The sequence below is a fragment of the Sinocyclocheilus rhinocerous genome, unplaced genomic scaffold (assembly GCF_001515625.1).
Source record: "Sinocyclocheilus rhinocerous isolate Xijiao unplaced genomic scaffold, SAMN03320098_v1.1 scaffold135, whole genome shotgun sequence".
In the NCBI taxonomy this organism is placed as follows: domain Eukaryota; kingdom Metazoa; phylum Chordata; class Actinopteri; order Cypriniformes; family Cyprinidae; genus Sinocyclocheilus; species Sinocyclocheilus rhinocerous.
Genome location: NW_015632028.1, coordinates 213,190 through 231,781, shown reverse-complemented (window position 1 = coordinate 231,781; position 18,592 = coordinate 213,190). Strand labels below are relative to the sequence as shown.

The window sequence follows — 18,592 nt, the reverse complement described above, 5'->3', positions numbered from 1 at the left end:
TGATCTTCAGAAATCATTCTAATATGCTGATTTATTATTAGAATTATCAACAGTTGTGCAGCCAAATATTTTTAAGTTACGCCTTCTTTCTTTGCGTGAACGTTTGGGCGGCGTTATGCAAATCTTCTCACATCGTGACGTAGACATGTGGGGTGTGTTAGAACGAGCCGTTTTAGGTAGGTGTGGCTGACTCTGAACTTTTATAAAGAATATCTCTTTGGATTTGAGACTTTAGTCTTTGCAACTTTACAGATCTTCTTTATGCACCAAGAGCTTGTAACACTCCAAAGAGAAAGGAAAAATTGAAATCGCATCATATGACCCCTTTACGACTTGATGCTGAAGTTAAATAGTTTGTTTGGTTTTCACTACTTGCTACACTGTTTGCGTTTGTTCGTGTTCAGTTTGAAAATATATATGTCTCTGGAAAAAAAAAAGTCACTTTTGCTTCAGTTATTTTATAGCAAAATTTCTATTTACTTTAATCCCTGGACTTTTTAAAAATATATATATAATAGAGTAATAAAAAAGTAATAAAGTAAATAAAATAGACTAATTTGTCACTGAAAAAGGCCTTGAATAATACTGAAATAAATGGCTAAATAAACGGAAGTGTAAAACACCCAAGTATAACTTTCTAAAGAAAAAAATAAAATAAAATCTAAACTTCAGGAGTTTGTGTTTGAGTTCACAATTTTTAAAAAAAACACCAAACTGCTGCTTGAGTTATTTTATTTTTATTTTTTTATTCATCCATTTGTAGAGAAAGCAAATGTAAAATTGGGACTTTAAATTAGACTGAAACTTCAAGTACCTCTATTTATAATGATATATGGCACTTGATGCTGGAGTGATGATACTGAAAATTCAGCTTTACATCACAGGAATAAGTTGTAATAATATTTCTATTTTTACTGTATCTTGATCAAATAAATCCAGTCTTGGTGAACATATGAAGAGTAACTTTTCAACTTAAAAATTATAAGCCATTTAAAAGAACTAAATTTATGTATATAGCATAGCAAAATATTGGCTAAATTCATAAAAAACATTTTGAACAAGACAATAACTATGATTTAAAAATCTGAACGCTGTCCAGAAACACATCTTACTCTACTTGGCAAAGACACTGCAAGCGATATCCATAATAAGGTCTAGAGATATATACATTCAGAGCATTAACCCTGTAACAAATGTTGCTATAATGACAGTTTAGAGCCAGATTAGTGTGTTTAGCTTACATGAGCGGGGAGGAAATTTTAGACATGTAGGCTTGACTAGCTGTTTCCTAAACACAGGGGTCTGCTCCTCTGATGTGCACCGAGTTTGACTGATACAGTCTGTCCTGCCGAGATTCCCTCAGCCGTAACCGTAGCGTTATCAGCGATAGGAAGTGGAAGTGTTATTGTTATAACCCTGCGTCTGGGTGGTCGGCCGACACATGAGTACATCACGCATTCAAACAAAAGAGATTTGTAGAGATACAGTGCACTGCAACCCTCTACCGAGGGTTTATATCGTGTTGTTGAACATAAAGATGACATTCAGAGCATCGCAGGCTGTTTTTACGTAAAGGAGACCAAAACAAACAATACATGCCTGCGCAATATTGCCACTAGTGCAAATACAAATAAGCCTATAAGACAGCTGCTATTGTAGATTTTCACGATTTGCTAAAATATACACACTTCAGACGCACCCAACGGAACGACAAAATGTGCACTAATGTATGTACATGCTTCGGGCCCGATACTATGGCACGTGGCCAGAGCAGACCTGTCCAAACTACAGGAATGCGTTGCTCCACCCAAGATAAGCAGGTACGGCTCAAAATGACCTGAAAACAGAGCCGAGTTCCTTGACAATTCAGTCAGCATTTATAGTCTGTAGGGTTGTTTTGGAGTCTGAAGTCCAGACCGTCGATGACACCCTGTCTCTGCCCAGACCCACTTGTTGATTCTTCTCTGCATTTCTGAAATGATTCGGCCAGCCATTTGTTTCAGTCGTGAGTCACATGAGATCTGTTTTAAGTTGCTGATCCAAAAGAATTTAGAGGGATCGTTCATCCAAAACTAAAAATTCTGTCATTACCCTCATGTATTTTCAAACTTTTTTCATTAAATACAAAAGGAGAAATTTTGAAAAATGTGCTGGTCTCTCTTTTCCATGCAACTACAATGAATGGGGACTGCAGAAAGTCATATAATATTTGAAGTTATATGACTGTTTTTTTAATGTGGCAAGCAGATTATTAAAATAAAATTAGCTGTTTTTCACTTAAAAACTCGACTTCTGCTTTAGCTCTTCATGAGAGTTTATATGACAAAGAGCAATGTTTGATTTGTGAATGAATCACTCTTCAAGATGGATCTTTTCAATGAATCAATTGCTCCTGCTCATAAAAACCTGAATGATTCAGTTGGAATTATTCCAATGTCAGATTTGTCAATAAATCTTTCTTTAGAAAATTATCTTTCCAATTAATCAAGTGCACCTGTTCATAAAACCTGAATGATTTGGTCTGAATGATTCCGATATCAGATGTGTGAATTAATCATTATTTAGAGAGGGACCTATTTAATAAATCAATTACTCCTGTTCGCAAAGCTTGAATGATCCAGTAATTCACCCTGATTGATGTCAATGTCAGATTTGCGAATGAATCATTCTTTAGAAGTGGATCTTTTTAATGAATCAAATTCTCCAGTTCATAAAACCTGAAAGTTTCTGAATGATTCAACGATTCAGTCTGAATGATTCCAATGTCAGATTTGTGAATGAATCATTCTTTAGAAATGGCTCTTTTCAACAAATCAATTTCTGAATATGAATAATTGAACGATTCAGTCTGAATGATTCAATGATTCAGTTAAAAAGTACATGTATTCACAGATGATGTGTTTATTACCGTAACTGGAGAAGGTTTGAATATTAAATATTTGGTTTTATCTTCGATACTGAATGAAAAATGTTGTTGATATTCCCATGGAGTCGTCAGAAAATTGTGTCAAATTTATTGCTCAGCTATCATTTTGGATAAGAGCTGGAAGTCTGGACTTGCTCTAGTCTCAAAACACATAACACACCAAATACATCCACTTCAGTCTGGATCTGATAGCAGCCTGCATTCACCTCTCATTCTCAAGATCCCCCTGCCTATGAGAGAAGACAAAACTACAGCCAGACATGAATAAACAGATGCAAACAAACATGACTAACCAGAAAGGCAGCCGATGACGCAATAAAATGGAGAGATTGACCATTTGGGGTGAGCTTATCGTCTACTTTAAGGAGGAAGTCATTTTTCAAAAGTTTTGGTTTCTGTAAAGTTTTTAGAATAGTCAATAAACCTGTCAAAATAACTTAATAAATCATCATTCAGTTAATACTAATTTTATTGCTCAAGACTTGGTGTTCTCAATTATGACATCAACACTGTCTCAGATGTTTCTCCTAAAATTCCTTATGAGACACTAGTGAGACGATTGTGGACATTCAGTGAGAGTATAGCCTATCGCTATAATGTGGATGGCATAGCTAAATCATTTGGTTTTGGAAGAATGTAATGAAAATTGAGTTTACTTTGAAATCTGACTTTTGCACAGTTTGAGATATTGTTGAGATCTCTTCTGAAACTCCAGAGGATACAAATGTGGGATTACTGGAGTCTCAGAAGAAAAGTCCAAAAAGCAGGAGACTTTTGCTCTTCATTCTTCAAGTCTCCATTTGCTCTTCATTCATGTCTTTGCTGTATATGAGAAGAAACTGAATAATAAAAATGATCTTATTTGCGACATGCTATGGGCAAAAAGAGAAATTAAAAAATATATATCATTATAAAAAGAAAATCGCTGTAATCGCTTTTTACTAAACACTTTTATTGTGATAAAAATGTAAATAAAAAAATCTGCATTATTGAAAAAAGACAATTTGCTTGATTTTTCTTATTTTAAGCACAAAAAAACTATCAATTTACTTAATTTTACACCTAAAACAAGAAAAAAACTAATATTAATAATGTGTTAATTTGCACAATTTAACTTACACAACAAAAATCAATCTTATTTTATGGATGCTTGTTGCATTTTTACTGCAAAACAAGGCAAAAGTACTCACTAAGACGATTGTTTTTTTTTTGTTGTTGTTGTTTTTTTTGCATTTTAGATTTCAATCCCAGCCAGTGTTATTCTTAACTATTAAAACTCTTTTTCATTAACTGAAAGCTGAAAACATACACATGTGATAAGAAATATAAGAAAATGTCGCTTTGGCAAGTAAAAGTTGAAAAGTTAAAAGTTTAAGCTGAAGTACTAAAATTACTAAAAATGAAGCTAAATAAAAATATAAAACTAACAGAAAAAAAAGTAAAAATGACATAAAAATTAATAAAACTTAAATTAAAAATGAAAAGTGAAAATATAAAAATAAAAGCAAAATATCAATATTACATATTAATAAATCCCAAATATTAATAAATATTATTAGGGTATGTAAAGAATACTAAAAAAAACACTGGTTCAGACATGCCGCAGGCAGCTGAATGAAACCTTAGAATAAATAAGAAATTACCATTTATGTTGGTGTTTTATGGGACCACACTAATGGACAACCTTATCCGGAAATGTTACATGCTCCACTATAGACTGCAGATCCTACTGTATATCAAGACCGATTACAGATGACACTCAGCGTGCCTGTGGGTGATATAAGACAGAACAACTTGAGCAAAGTCGAGTCCTTGACAGCGCATTAATGTACCTGCTGCTCCATGCCAAAAACAGCATTTTTAAGCCTATTTTCCAATGTTACAGGAACACTGGGCCAAATCCCATGAGTGACTCACAACACGTTCCCCTTGTTTCGAACCCACATGGTGAAGACAGGTACACAAAGAGCAGAAAATACCACATTTCATCTCCACTGCATTATGTTTATACGATGAAGCACTGATTCAACATGGCCGTCCGCCAGCTTACTCAGCCCTGCCTCGGCTTGTGACGAATCAACAAGGACATGAATGCGTGACTGTTGGATTCTGGCAGCGTTCATATGTACCTGTCACTGCAGCGTTGGACTCTTTTTCTCCATTCGGCAGACAGTCGCATCTAAATTCACCTCAACGCTGTGGTTTTTCTGAGCCGTTAATTGACTCCAGCCGTCATGGGAAAGCGAGCTGAATCTCCGAGCGGAGCAGGTGGACTCACAGCTGGACTGGGCCAAGAAACCAGGAAGTCCAGGAAATGCCTGATGAACTATCAGGAACATAAGAAGCCAGAGGAAAGGAAAAGTCACAAAGGAGAACTCTTTAATGTCTCAATTGGGTCTCCTAGAGAGAAATAATGTAAGGAGAGAAAATGGAGACTTGGAATCAAAATAGATGGTATTTATTTCCTTGATACACATTCCTGTGGCCTGATTTATGAATGTTACGTTAAATATTTCACAGTCGCACTGGGAAAAAACTTTCCGTAAACAGCCATGAAAATGGCTAGGAATTCTGGTCTCGATTCCTTGGAAGGGTTCCATTAATGATTTTAGTACTGTTGAGGAATAAATATTTAGATAAAAAACTAATGAAGATTTCTGTTGACAACTGATGACATAATTTCAGATTTCAACAAATCTAAGTTTAAAACAATTCTTGCAAACAATGTTTACAAAGGCTTCATGACTTTCCACATCCTTTGCCATAAATGCAATCTAATAGCTGGCTCGAACTACATATTAAATAAAACTACTAAAAACCAATTCAAATGTGCTTCCATATGCCATTCATTCATTCATTCAACCAGCTTAAAAGAACCATTTGTGCAAGAATCAAGACTACGATTCTCCATAAAGAACCGGGTCATAAGATTTGTTTGTTCAAGATTTACACTACATTGGTAACAGTGTATGTTTTTGAATCACTTAAAAAGAACCGGCTCATAAGAGCCATTTGTTCATGATTTGGATAACACTGGTCACACTGTGCGGTCATGATTCTTTTAAAAATAGAACTGGCTCAGAGTCATTTGTTCAGGACTCGGACTGCTCTGGTCACAACGTATGTTTTTAATTCTTTTTAAAAGAGCTGGCTCATAAGAATCATTTGTTCAGAATTCGGACTAAACTAGTAACACGGTATGATTTTGATTCACTTAAAAAGAACCAGCTTATAAGAGTCATTTGGCCATTCAGGATTTGGTGGGTAGCAGTTCCACATCAACGTGTAAGAATAAACGTTTCAGAACCAACTCAACCAATAACAAAATTGAAAGTCAAACAGTTTTTGGTTTCTGTAAAGTTTTTAGAATAGCCAATAAACCTGTCAAAATTAGTCAATAAATCGTCATTCAGTTAATACTCATTTTATTGCTCAGAGATTGCCATTTCATTGCTCAAGACTTGGTGTTCTCAAAACCAAGTTCTGAATCATCTGTCAGTTCAGATCCCACATCTACACACCGTTGACTGTGCAAATATAATCCTAATGAATTTGTGCACACCAGTGCCACCAGTAGTCAAGTAATGAACTGACAAGAATGATTCAGACCTCTGTTTTCATTGAATTCACCACATTTAGAATAAAACCAGAGCCTCATGTATGGAGTTGAACACTCAAATCAGACATAATCATCATCCAAAGATTATTAAATTCACCAGGGCCCTGTGAATTTAAGCATCAGTTCAGTGGTCTGTGGAAAGATGTTTTTCTGGCCATCTGCATTGGACTGATGACACTGTGCAGCCGCATGCAGATGTGCTGTAGTGCCTTATGTATCACTGCACAACATTACACAGAAATGGGCCGTCTCTCCCACTTAACCCCAGTCGTAATGATAACCCCGTCTATGGCCTTCACAACATTATGATAAACACCACTAAAGCTCAGCAGCATTTGAGTCAGACGCGATCTGAGCAAGGCTTATGAAAAAACAAGAGTAAAAGACATTATTTCCCTTCTTTTTAAAATTGTCCTCTAAAAATTTGCAGGACCGTGTAAAAATGGAGCCTCTGGGAAACAATTGAAGAATATCTACAAGTAAGCAGTCTGAGGGGCTGCCATTAATGAATAAAGAGCACGAACCCCAAAATAGACACATCTGTCCCATTATAGGACGCAGAACAGAGCAGATCCTTGGGTTGCTCTGGGTCAGAGTAGGAATGGAAGCGTGTTTTTGTTTATTCACTCATTTACAGACACCACATACCCAGAGGGATGCCATATCGGATGCCAAAGTTTTACTGCGCTCGATAAACAGCAACACATTTGCAGCATACAGCCAGGAATATGGCACAGCTCTTGGAAAAGGATCAGGTCACGTATGTGAGCTCTCGACCCACAGGAAACAACCATCACATATACGAGATTGCTGATCTCAACTGTTCAAAGTGGTTTTTCAATTTTGTGAGGTCAGATACTGCCATATTAGGCGTTTTCATATATTCATGTATATTTTCATGTGTAAAGGCCCATTTAGACTGTAAAAATAAAATATTACAAATATGTGTAAAATAATATTTAGAAAATATTTAGCTTTATTTTGTTTTTTGTTTTTTTTACACTTTTTAGCTTTTATTTTGACACTTTTTTCCCATCTTACAGTATTATTAGATATATAAAGAAAGGTTAAAAAACATGTGAATCATTGCAATTATTTTGTATAAATACTGTATAAATATATTGTAAAGGATACTTGCACTTTTGTATAAATTTATAAAATAAAAGTTATTTAAAAAAATTGTCAAAATAATTGTTCATCTACTACCAAAATTTTGGGGGGAAAAATAAATACAATTAAAAAAAAAAAAAAGTAAATTATTCAAATCAGAAATGTCTACGATGGCGTTTTAGTGCCATGTTAAAAAATGAAAAAATCTTAGATTACGAGGTTAAAGTTGTAATATTTTGAGAAAAAAGAAAATAATTAAAAGAATTAAGACAAAATTATGAGAATAAACTCTAAATATTTTGATAATAAAGTAAAAATTATGAGAATAAACTCTAAATATTTTGAGAATAAAGTTAAAATTATGAGAATAAAGTCAAAATATTTTGAGAATAAAGTCAAAATTAAAAGAATTAAGTTGTAACAATTACGAATTATTTACCTCAGAAAAGACAACAATATATCCTAAGTCAACGAGTTTGAGCTCACTTCAACCTTTAGAACGTTTTATTGCTGTTTTTAATTAAATACATGTGAGGAATGAAAGGTTGGATGCCACAGACGGTTTTGTGGAGTAGGTGGTGGAATGTTTACAAAGAAAACAGTACAATTTAATGAAACGAATGTCTCATTGTAATCAAAAAGTTGATTGATTCACATGCCACTTAAACCGAGGTGAATACAGTGATCTGTCACGCTACATTAAAAAACGTGAAAAACACATTATTGTAAGACATATTGTTTGTATTTCACTATAAAACTGACAGAAATTGAAAGCTGAGACTGTTTTATATTAAAAGTACCAAAAGCACTTATTGCTATTATTGGGTGGCCGGCGCAATACGAATAATGAATGCATTCGAAGACGTGAAACATTATATCCAAGCATACTGTCCCTGCGACTGCGAGTATATTTATAAATTATGGTATGATTTCTGCTAATAATCCCATATATATTCAAATCAGTTGCCAGGCCACCAGGATTTTTCCCATTGCTCCCGATCCGGGCCATTTGCATGCGCAATATAGACTATGCTCTCAAAATATTATAACTTTCATCTCGTAATTGCTATGACTTAATTCTCATAATTGTGACTTTTTTCTCAAAATATTTTGACTGCATTCTCGTAATCTTAGATTTTTTTATTTTGTAACGTGGCACTAAAACGCCGTCGTAAATGTCAGAATCACGAAAAAAAACTTTGAAAGTAATAAAATATAAAATTATATAAAAAATAAAATATAACATGCACATATAACTTACAGATTTTATTCTTTTTCAAAAATTAATAAAGTATATGTACACACAAACCCCTACAGATATGTGTATACATTTTTCGTCAAAAGAAATCACTCGATAATTTTTTTTTTCATGTCACTCGATATCGATAATTATCACGATAAATTTCAAATCTTTATTTCTTTCAAGTTTAAAGGCAGATTTTTGCTCCTAAGTGAAAGTTGTAGAAACCAGATGGTTAATTGTGGTTTTAAACGACTCTTTATGATCAGAACATGACAAACACTTCTTTACTTTAATTCTTTATGTTGTAGGAAAATTAATGTTTTACTCTTTCTTATTTACTTTCTTAGACATTGTGTGGGGTTTTATATTTATTTTTTATTTTGCCTTTTGATTTAACTTGTGTTCCTCTCTCAATATGTATATATATGTCACCTGGAATGCAACAAAGACATCACACAGTAAAACAGAGAGCCTTTGAAGTCTTTAGTGCAGGTAATTTAATCAGGAAAGACAGAGGGGTTAGTCATAAATAAAGACCTTTGACCTCACGGGTGTGAAGGCACACAAACACACAGTAAAAACAAATGATCAGAAAGAGCCTTTGAACAGAGGGGTTGTTGACCTCACAGATGTGAAGATAATAAAAGCCCAGGGGGTTAGAAGGACCATTGTTTTTTCTGAAAACAGCTAGGTTTGGTTTACGGGGTTAAGTGGAAATTTACAGAGAAGGAACCTTGTAAGAAGTGGGGGGTGATAACAGTATAATAAGGCTGTCTGTTTTCAGTGTGATTTTAGGTCTGTTGTGTTTCAGGGTAGCTGCTGAAACATTGTGAACATACCTCTTTAAGGAAAATAAACTTCTTTCCTTAAATATAATTTGATTCCTTGTCTCTTACACTGTGATGCTATTTGTTAATAGTTGTTTTTGCCACAACACTTTACACAACAAATATCTTAATAGAAAAATGTATTTCTTAGTTTCTGCATGTTCTAATGAGTGATATTGTTTCAAATCATGACACAGTTTTGTGTTGCCTGACTTTGACGCGTATCTTCTGCACAGTGCAGGCTGCAGTATTATTACTAGTGTTTTTACTACGCTTTTGACGCATAAATATTATATCGAATATTTATCTAACTCTTCTTATCATTTTATCAAGGAAAATTGTATCACGATAATTATCATTATCATTTTATCGCCCATCGTTTTACCTACTGTAACTTTTTTCATTTTTTTGAACTTATACATTTTAAAATATATATTATTTAAAGTGTTTATATATTACAAAGTTATATGTGCATATGGGCATATTTCTGCAATTCCACTTGGTGCCACTACATCAAGTAGGCCTATTCTGAGTTATAAAATAGCAACTTCTGAGCAACAAAATTGTCCTCTGGGAAGGTGGAAGACCAGAAGAGAGTGTTGAGAGGAGAAAGGAGAGAACATGAGAACCAGGCAGCGGCAGACAGTCAGAGCATGTTTTGAGGTCAGTTCTGGCCAGCAGGGTTTTGTCAGAGGCTTCAATCTGGGCACCAGTGCATCATCAGTCAGGGCAAACATTACTGTTAAAAATCATTACAGCCAGGCTGCAAATCCCATGTTCCTCAGCTGCTTGATTCCATCTGGACCGAAACCAGCTGGACGGCCAGTTTCCATCATTTATCAATCGTCTAGTCTGCTAAAGAGGAAGTTCTGTGGTGCACTTCGATTCGGACTGGCTCGAGAGCATGGAACAGTGTTATCAAAGAAAAACAGTGAGAAAAAAGACGAATATACTAATAGAAAAGGGGACAAGAGGACAAACTAAAGACATACTGAGTAAAAATCCCATAGACTTACAATGGAGGGACCAGAGTCACATCTAGAGACCTGAATATCTTGACAGTGGGCCAAGAAGCAATACCCTAGCAACTGACCAGAACACCCTTAAAAAATGTACAAATGCAATAAAAATATTGGTATCGGTACTCGGTATCGGCAAGTACCAAAAATAAAAGTATCGGTATCGGGCGAGTACTGGAAAAAGTGGTATCGGTGCATCCCTACTAGCAACCACATAGCACCATGTTAAAAAGCACTTAGAAACCTGAAAAACTGCATATCAACATCCTTCCAGCATCATTGTGCACAGTTACGTACGAGCGAACTACACAGAAAATACAAAAATCTACTCATATCAACAGGAGGTGTGATATATATTGTCTATGATAATATTGGAATTATTGTTTTAACAATCTGGAAGCTGACATTATCTAGTAGAATGCAATTAGAAAGACCACAAAATTCAATATATGATGGCAAAAAAGCCCTGTATGAGTTTCTTTCTTATATGTCTATATGACACAGTAAAATTAAGCAATATCGCACAAGCAAGCTTGCTTTTTTTCCCCAAATATCAGCACATTTAGGAATGTGATGTTGATTTTTTTTTTTACAGTTAAATAACAGTTCAATAAACAGTTGAATGTAAGTTAATATTTTTAGTTGCATTTTAGACACAATATAGTTAACATTGTTCGGAACTATTTTTGTTGGCGAAATAGAACAAAAAAAAACCAAAGTTGTGCATCACACAGTGGTGTTTCACTACTGAATGAATCAGTGTTTTTGAGCAAATCAATGATTCAGTTATCCATTCATTAAGATCACATGCTTTGCTCCTAAATGAATTGTTTGAACAAATCAGTTGAATAAATGAATCAATGACCCACTCGTTAAGACTAGTCACCATCTACAGCATGTTTTAGTTTCATATTTAACATATAATTTCATTAAATATATAAAATGTATTTAATAAATAATAATAATATTTAAAAAACATTTCATGTCAACGTTTTCATCGGCTAATGCCTGATGAAGGTCATGGGACTGGAGCATTGCTGAATCAATTTTGATACTTTTTGAAAGCAGGACTTTTTTCTCTATATTGATTTTTGACAATAGTCTATGACCGATGCTCCTATCTCGCAGGTGTGCAAGGTTAATTGTTTGATAATTCAATGTTCAAAACATTATTATTAAAACATTAATCTCATATCATTATGCAATGTAACTTCTGTGTAAATAAAGCTGCTTTAGAGGCAGCTTCTGTACCAGCAGTGCAAAAATAGATTTTGGTGACACTTATTTAATCTGATTAGCATCTTTTTTCTAATTTAATTTATTGATTGTACAAATATGATATATTAAACGATGCATTTGCACTTATAAAGGTAACATATCAATATATTGCTGTTTTGAAAAGCGATAAAAGGCATTCCCACTTCCTAGCATGAAAATAAACGAGCAGAGGACCAGGGCTTGAGCTGTGGGTTTGTATATGAGAGAGTTTTGCGGGGTAATCCGTCATAAGGCTGTCATGTTTCATACTTTGAGGTGGCTGTATGGGGATGTATTTAAAGCTGTAAAACAAACCAGAGGCCAGATCGACAACAGCGTAATAGTAAAGCGGCAAGTGGGAGATTCTGGGATCAATTACAGTACGGTAGTTTGGTTATATATGCCAGTTATGAATGTACACACAGTAAACACACACACAGGTGGCATTCATACAGCCAGAAATGTTTGTGCTGGGAGAAAGGGCAGCTCTCGTTGCACATGGAGGATTTTTAAAGAGTAGTCCATCCAAAAATGAATATACTGTAATTATTTAATCACCCTCATATTGTTTCAAACTCATTTGCGGAGCTTTAAAGATGAATTTTTGAAGAATATTTCATTAATATAATGAAAGTGAATGGGCCTGGATGCAAAAACATAAAAGAGGTCAGTATGATTCATGAACTGAATCACTGGATCATAGAGTGAGTCGGTTAAACTTGAGGGCTGAAATGGTCCGATTTCTGAACAAATCATTCAGACAGCTTTTGTGAACCGGATCAAGTGATTCATTGAAATGGTCTGACTCAAAAGAATGATTCATTGATGAATCAGACATCGTTACTTTTCTCATTAACTCAACAAGGCGTGCAAAGGCAACTATGAAGATTTTCAGTGAATGATCAAATCAGTTTGTCATATGGATGGAAGCTTATTTACACCGTGGAATAAAAAATAAATAAAAAAAAGTATTTGCTACTTTTTTATTTGCAAGATATAAATCCAGAAGTGTGAGATAAAAACTTGCTATTTTGAGATGAAAAGTCATAATTGTAAGATAAAAAGTGACAATTAATTTTTTTTATTCCATAGCAGAAAAAAATAACAACTGCGAGATGCAAAGTCAGAATTCCTATTTTTAAAAAAAAGGTCAGAAGTGTGAGATGTAAAGTCAGAATTACAATTTAGAACTTGCAATTGCACTTGTGAGGAAATATGTGAATTGTGAGATAAAAAATTGCAATTACCTTTTTTAATACTGTGGCGGTCAGAATTGTAAGAAAAAAATTCAGAATTATGAAATTTAAAGGGGTCATATGATGCGATTTCAATTTTTCCTTTCTCTTTGGAGTGTTACAGATCACAAATGCAGACAGGGTTTTATGTTTACGCGGCGCAATGCAACGCAACGCGTAAAAAGACAGTATAAGTCATTATAATCAGTAATTATGTCCCCACTGGATGCAACAAATGCCTCGTTTATAATGGGTTTTAATGTTTTTGTCTTGTCGCGCCGGGACAGGGCATCACAGTATGGTAAGGGACGTAACATAACACGTCTCACGCTTGAGGTATTCGGCCAATCACAACGCATTGGATAGCTGGCCAATCACAGCACACCTCGCTTTTTCAGACCGATGAGCTTTGTAAAAATCGACAAGTTTCAAAAAGGCGGAGCATAGAGGAGAAACAATAATGTACAGTATGTGGAAAATAATGTGTTTTTTTAACTTTAAACCGCATACACATTTCAAACACCAAATACACAAAATAATGTTCTTTTTAGCAGCATCATATGACCCCTTTAAAGTCAAAATTGTGAGATTTTGTCTAAGCTTCCATACATATGGACCACTTCTAAGATGCTTTTAGGCTTGAAAACCCCAGTCGCCTTTCACTATAATTATATAAAAAATATGACCAATATAACACTTAAAATCTCATATATGTTTTTTTATTCCACAGAAAATGAAATCTGGATAAATAATTACTTATTTATTTTCTTTTGGGCTGAACTATTCCTTTAAGTCACATTTTTCCTGTTAACTGTTTAGAAGTTTGGTTAATTTTAGCAAGCACATAAACAACCCCCATTCACTTTGATTTGTCCTTTTCCCATTCTTGTTTGTTCTAAATCAACATGCAATAGCAGCAAAAGGCTGTTTGCATTTGAAGTGTTGTTTATATTTTCAGACGAGGCACTGACATCACCGGAAAGAGGGTCTCCTGACCACATTTTGGACAACATGAACTCTTTAAAACAATGGGAAACAGTCCATTCTGTTGGTCATTTACTGTGAAAGGGGATTTTGCGGTTTGCTTTAGCGTGTTTGATGAAATGTTGACATGATCATTTGCACTTGAAGTCTAGCTCTGAGTCATGTGAACATGGTGGACTGATTACTAAAATGCTGACAATGATGTTCAAATTGTATTCTCTAGCTCAACGAAACCGCTTTTGTCTAATCTAGCAACGCCTATTAACAAAGCCTGATGTAACGGCTCTCTTTCCTAGAGGCAGCCGTACAGACTCAACTAGATCCAAAGTTTTGCTCTTGCTGGCACGATTAGATCTGTTGTAGAAATTCAAAAGCACAATGCACTTTAGTCTCGCCCTGTTGGATTACGTTCGTCGTCGACTGACCCTCGCTTGTTTACCGGACTACCCTTGCCTTGTCTTCTACATACCAGTTTGCCTATGTCTGACCTATGCCTGTTTATGACCACGTCTTAATAAAAGCTTTGCACATGGATCCGCAAGTCTCATGTTCTGGTTACTCCGTAACAGTATTATAAATACGGGCTTCATAGAAAGTGTTACCAAAATTTTCAACCAGCAATTATATATATATTCAATTTGTTTATTCCAATTAATTAATTAATTAAATAAGTAATTAATTAATATGTTAATTAATTAATTCAAAAAGAGATTTGTGGGCAAATGACTCTTATGAATTAGTTCTATTCAGTGAATCAACAACAAAATGTGCAACCAGTTTAGTCCAATTCACGAACATATTACTCTTATTTTAGTGAATCAACTGAAATGACTCACAAACTAGCCGTGTGAATCATGCTGACAAATTTCACAGAATGAACTCACTGAACCAGTCGGAGTGTTACTGAATCTGACATGCTTAATAAACTACAAGATTTTATTACTTTCAATGAAGCTAGTAGTACATTTTCATTAAACTTAAATCGTTACGATTACTAGCTATTCAAATGACAATGTGTTAACGATATATGCTTCTCCAAGATTTTTGGTGATAAATAAAAAAATATTTTTAAATATGCATGATTAACTGCCTATTTTATAATGCATTACTTTTATTTTGAATTAATTGCACTAAATTAAAACGTTAAAACTGAAAGCCCGTATTTCACATATAGCATGGGTGTCTGAGTATTTATCACATAATGGCCCCTCAGCTAAAAGCATCCTTTAAATGCATCTGTCTTGCATCAGCACACATTAGTGGATATGCCAAGAACCAGGCAGAACGCTGGAGCTGGTTTCAATATTCTCTCCCTGCAGTGACGCTGACTGAGCTTCAGTCTCTCAGACGGGACTATTTCGTCATCGCACCGAGAGAAAATTACGTGCAGAGCTCAACAACATAATGACGTCAAACTGGGTCATGAGACATGCTGTGAAGAACTCAAGAACACTGAACTTTCAGATAACTGATCGCATTCATATAGAGGTTAGTATGTCTCTTACCTCTGTTTTCTTTTGGATACCTCTCCTGACCATTATGAATGGTTAGAAGATTATCTGGGTTTTCATTCATAACTATTAGTATTGACTCCAGTGTTACATCTTTCATGCATGAAGCATGCTCGCATATTTTACTCGTTTGTTTATGACTGAATGCAGCATGAAGACAAATGCGCTCCTTATCGAGATCCACAAAGAGGTACCTAGTTTGGAATTTTCTATTCCTATTTGGAAATGAATGTGCGGGGATCTAAAATCGGGATTCGGATTAAACTTTGAAGATCATGAAAAGGCCATCTTTAACAGTGGAAATCACAATGAGAGACTACTTTCCTTTACAGAAACAAACTGCTTAACTGAGAAATTCCCGAGAAAATTTAAAAAAAAAAAATAATAATAATAAATCCCTTTGAGAGAAAAATGCTTAATATCAATCCAACCCTGCAAGAAGGTCATATGCATCGTTTTTTTTTTTCAAAACATACAATTCAGAACAAATCTGAATATGTGCAGATATCAAACCTTTATATACCTCTACTATTATAACTATTAAACATTTATTTTGTTACATTTATGTTATTAATTATATTATATTTGTAATAAACAGTATATTTACTATTAAATTATTTACATTTACCTGTCTCTGGGTATTGATATTTTTGTTGTTATGATTATACTGTTTTTATTAGTTTGATGTAGGCATAAACATTTCTGTATGTATTTGGCTTTTTTTATTTTTATTCAGGAAGTGTTCACCCAAAAATTTAAATATGATGAAAATCAAGTCATCCAAGATGTAGATGAGTTTGTTTCTCTGGAACAGATTTGGAGAAATGTTGCATTACATCACTTGCTCACCGATAGATCCCCTGCAGTGAATGGGTGCCGTCAGAATGAGCGTCCAAACAGCTGATAAAAACATCACAATAATCCACAAGTAATCCACACGGCTCCAGTCCAACAATTGATGTCTTGTGAAGTGAAAAGCTGTGTTTGTAAGAAACAAATCCATCATTAAGACATCTTTAACTTCAAACCGTTGCTTTCAGCTAAAGCAGGGGTCACCAAAATCGGTCCTGGAGGGCCGGTGTCCTGCAGAGTTTAGCTCCAACTTGCCTCAACACACCTGCCTGGAAGTTCCTATACCTAGTAAGACCTTGACTAGCTGGTTCAGGTGTGTTTGATTAGGGTTGGAGCTGAACTCTGCAAGACACTGGCCCTCCAGGAGTTTGGTGACCCTGAGCTAAAATACAGTCCTCTATGTAAAATATTGCTTTCTCCAGTGAAAAAGTCATCTCGTCTGAATCAGGAGAGAAATATGCACAGATCAAGCACATTTTATGAGTGAAAACAGTCCAAAATAGCTCTAAACAAATATATTGATGGGTTTTGACGTGAGAGGAAACAGAGGATGGACTTTTTCACTGGAGGAAGCTTATTATGGATTATGGACTCATATTTTGGCCGGAAGCGACAGTTTAAAGGGGTCATATGATGCGATTTCAATTTTTCCTTTCTCTTTGGAGTGTTACAACCTCTTGGTGCATAAAGAAGATCTGTAAAGTTGCAAAGACTAAAGTCTCAAATCCAAAGAGCTGTTTGGTCATATAAAGGGGTCATATGATGTTGCTAAAAAGAACATTATTTTGTGTAGGTATGTGGGGGCGTGTTAGAACGAGCCGTTTTAGGTAGGCGTGGTTGACTCTGAACTTTTATAAAGAATATCTCTTTGGATTTGAGACTTTAGTCTTTGCAACTTTACAGATCTTCTTTATGCACCAAGAGCTTGTAACACTCCAAAGAGAAAGGACAAATTTTAATCGCATCATATGACCCCTTTAAATAAGCCCTTATTAGTTCTCTGCCTTTGCATTTTCTTGCTTTTTATTGTATATATTTTATACAGTGCAAAATAATCAACTAAAAACTTAAACTAAACCATCACATAAAAATGTCACACACAACTTCTCTCCATTCATGCGGACTACATCATGGGACGTTTTCATCAAGACGGACTGAAAGTGACCTTTTGTGGGGTGTAGAGTGACATGAGAGGAGAAAACTATCCGTTCCTGGTACGGCTTCACCGAGCATCTACGTAACTGCTTACAGAACAGCAGACATTTCCCACAAACACCCCCAGGTGTTGACGCTATCTCGCATTTTAACATGTGGCCTCCAAACAGCTTAATACTCTTCCATTTAGACCTAGTCAGAAACAGCTTTCCACAACCACGGCAACAACCGCAGATCTAAAAAGTGCAGTATGGCCCAGATTGTTATGTAAATCCGGTGTTGTGCCCAGTTTTGAACCCCTGTCAAATTATTACCTCCCTCCTTGAAGTCGATACCTGATTGCCTTTTATCCTAACCCCTCCCCTAATCCTAACCCTAAACCTACCAATAATCTGGAGGGGACCCGGGGTCAGAATTGGGCACAACACCAGTAGTACTAGCAAAGGCATCTGCAGTTATTATCTAACTGCATGAGTGAGCTGAGTGGACCTGTCACTGTCTATTAGGCATTGTATTTTCAGTGTTCTCAACTCAGTCCACAATTACTCAAGACAAAACTAATACAAAATTTCACTTCTAACGTTATTTGTTTATGTGAAAGCATTTGCACTTAGTGTAAACAATGAACGGTGTTTGTTTGTTGATAGTTACACTTGGTTCAAACAGCTACTATTTACATTTTGTGTAAACAGCATCTACGTGTATGCGCAAATAAGTGATTATAAGCAGGGTGCGAACTACGGTGGAGCTAGGGGGAGCTCGGCTCCCCTTAATAAGACATGGGCTCCCCTGAAAACGTGATTTGTGAAATTTTGGGGGGTCTCAAAAAATATTGACAATGTGTTATTTTGACG

General features: G+C 35.2%; 1 long non-coding RNA gene across 1 annotated transcript in view; it reads right to left on the bottom strand.

The window, feature by feature from the left end:
- The window catches only part of LOC107742048 (uncharacterized), a 59,919-nt gene that overhangs the window by 40,609 nt on the left and 718 nt on the right, over positions 1-18,592 (bottom strand). Inside the window, exon 2 of the long non-coding RNA XR_001640272.1 lies at positions 5,056-5,252. This is a non-coding gene — a long non-coding RNA (uncharacterized LOC107742048). The remainder of the gene's footprint in view (positions 1-5,055; positions 5,253-18,592) is intronic.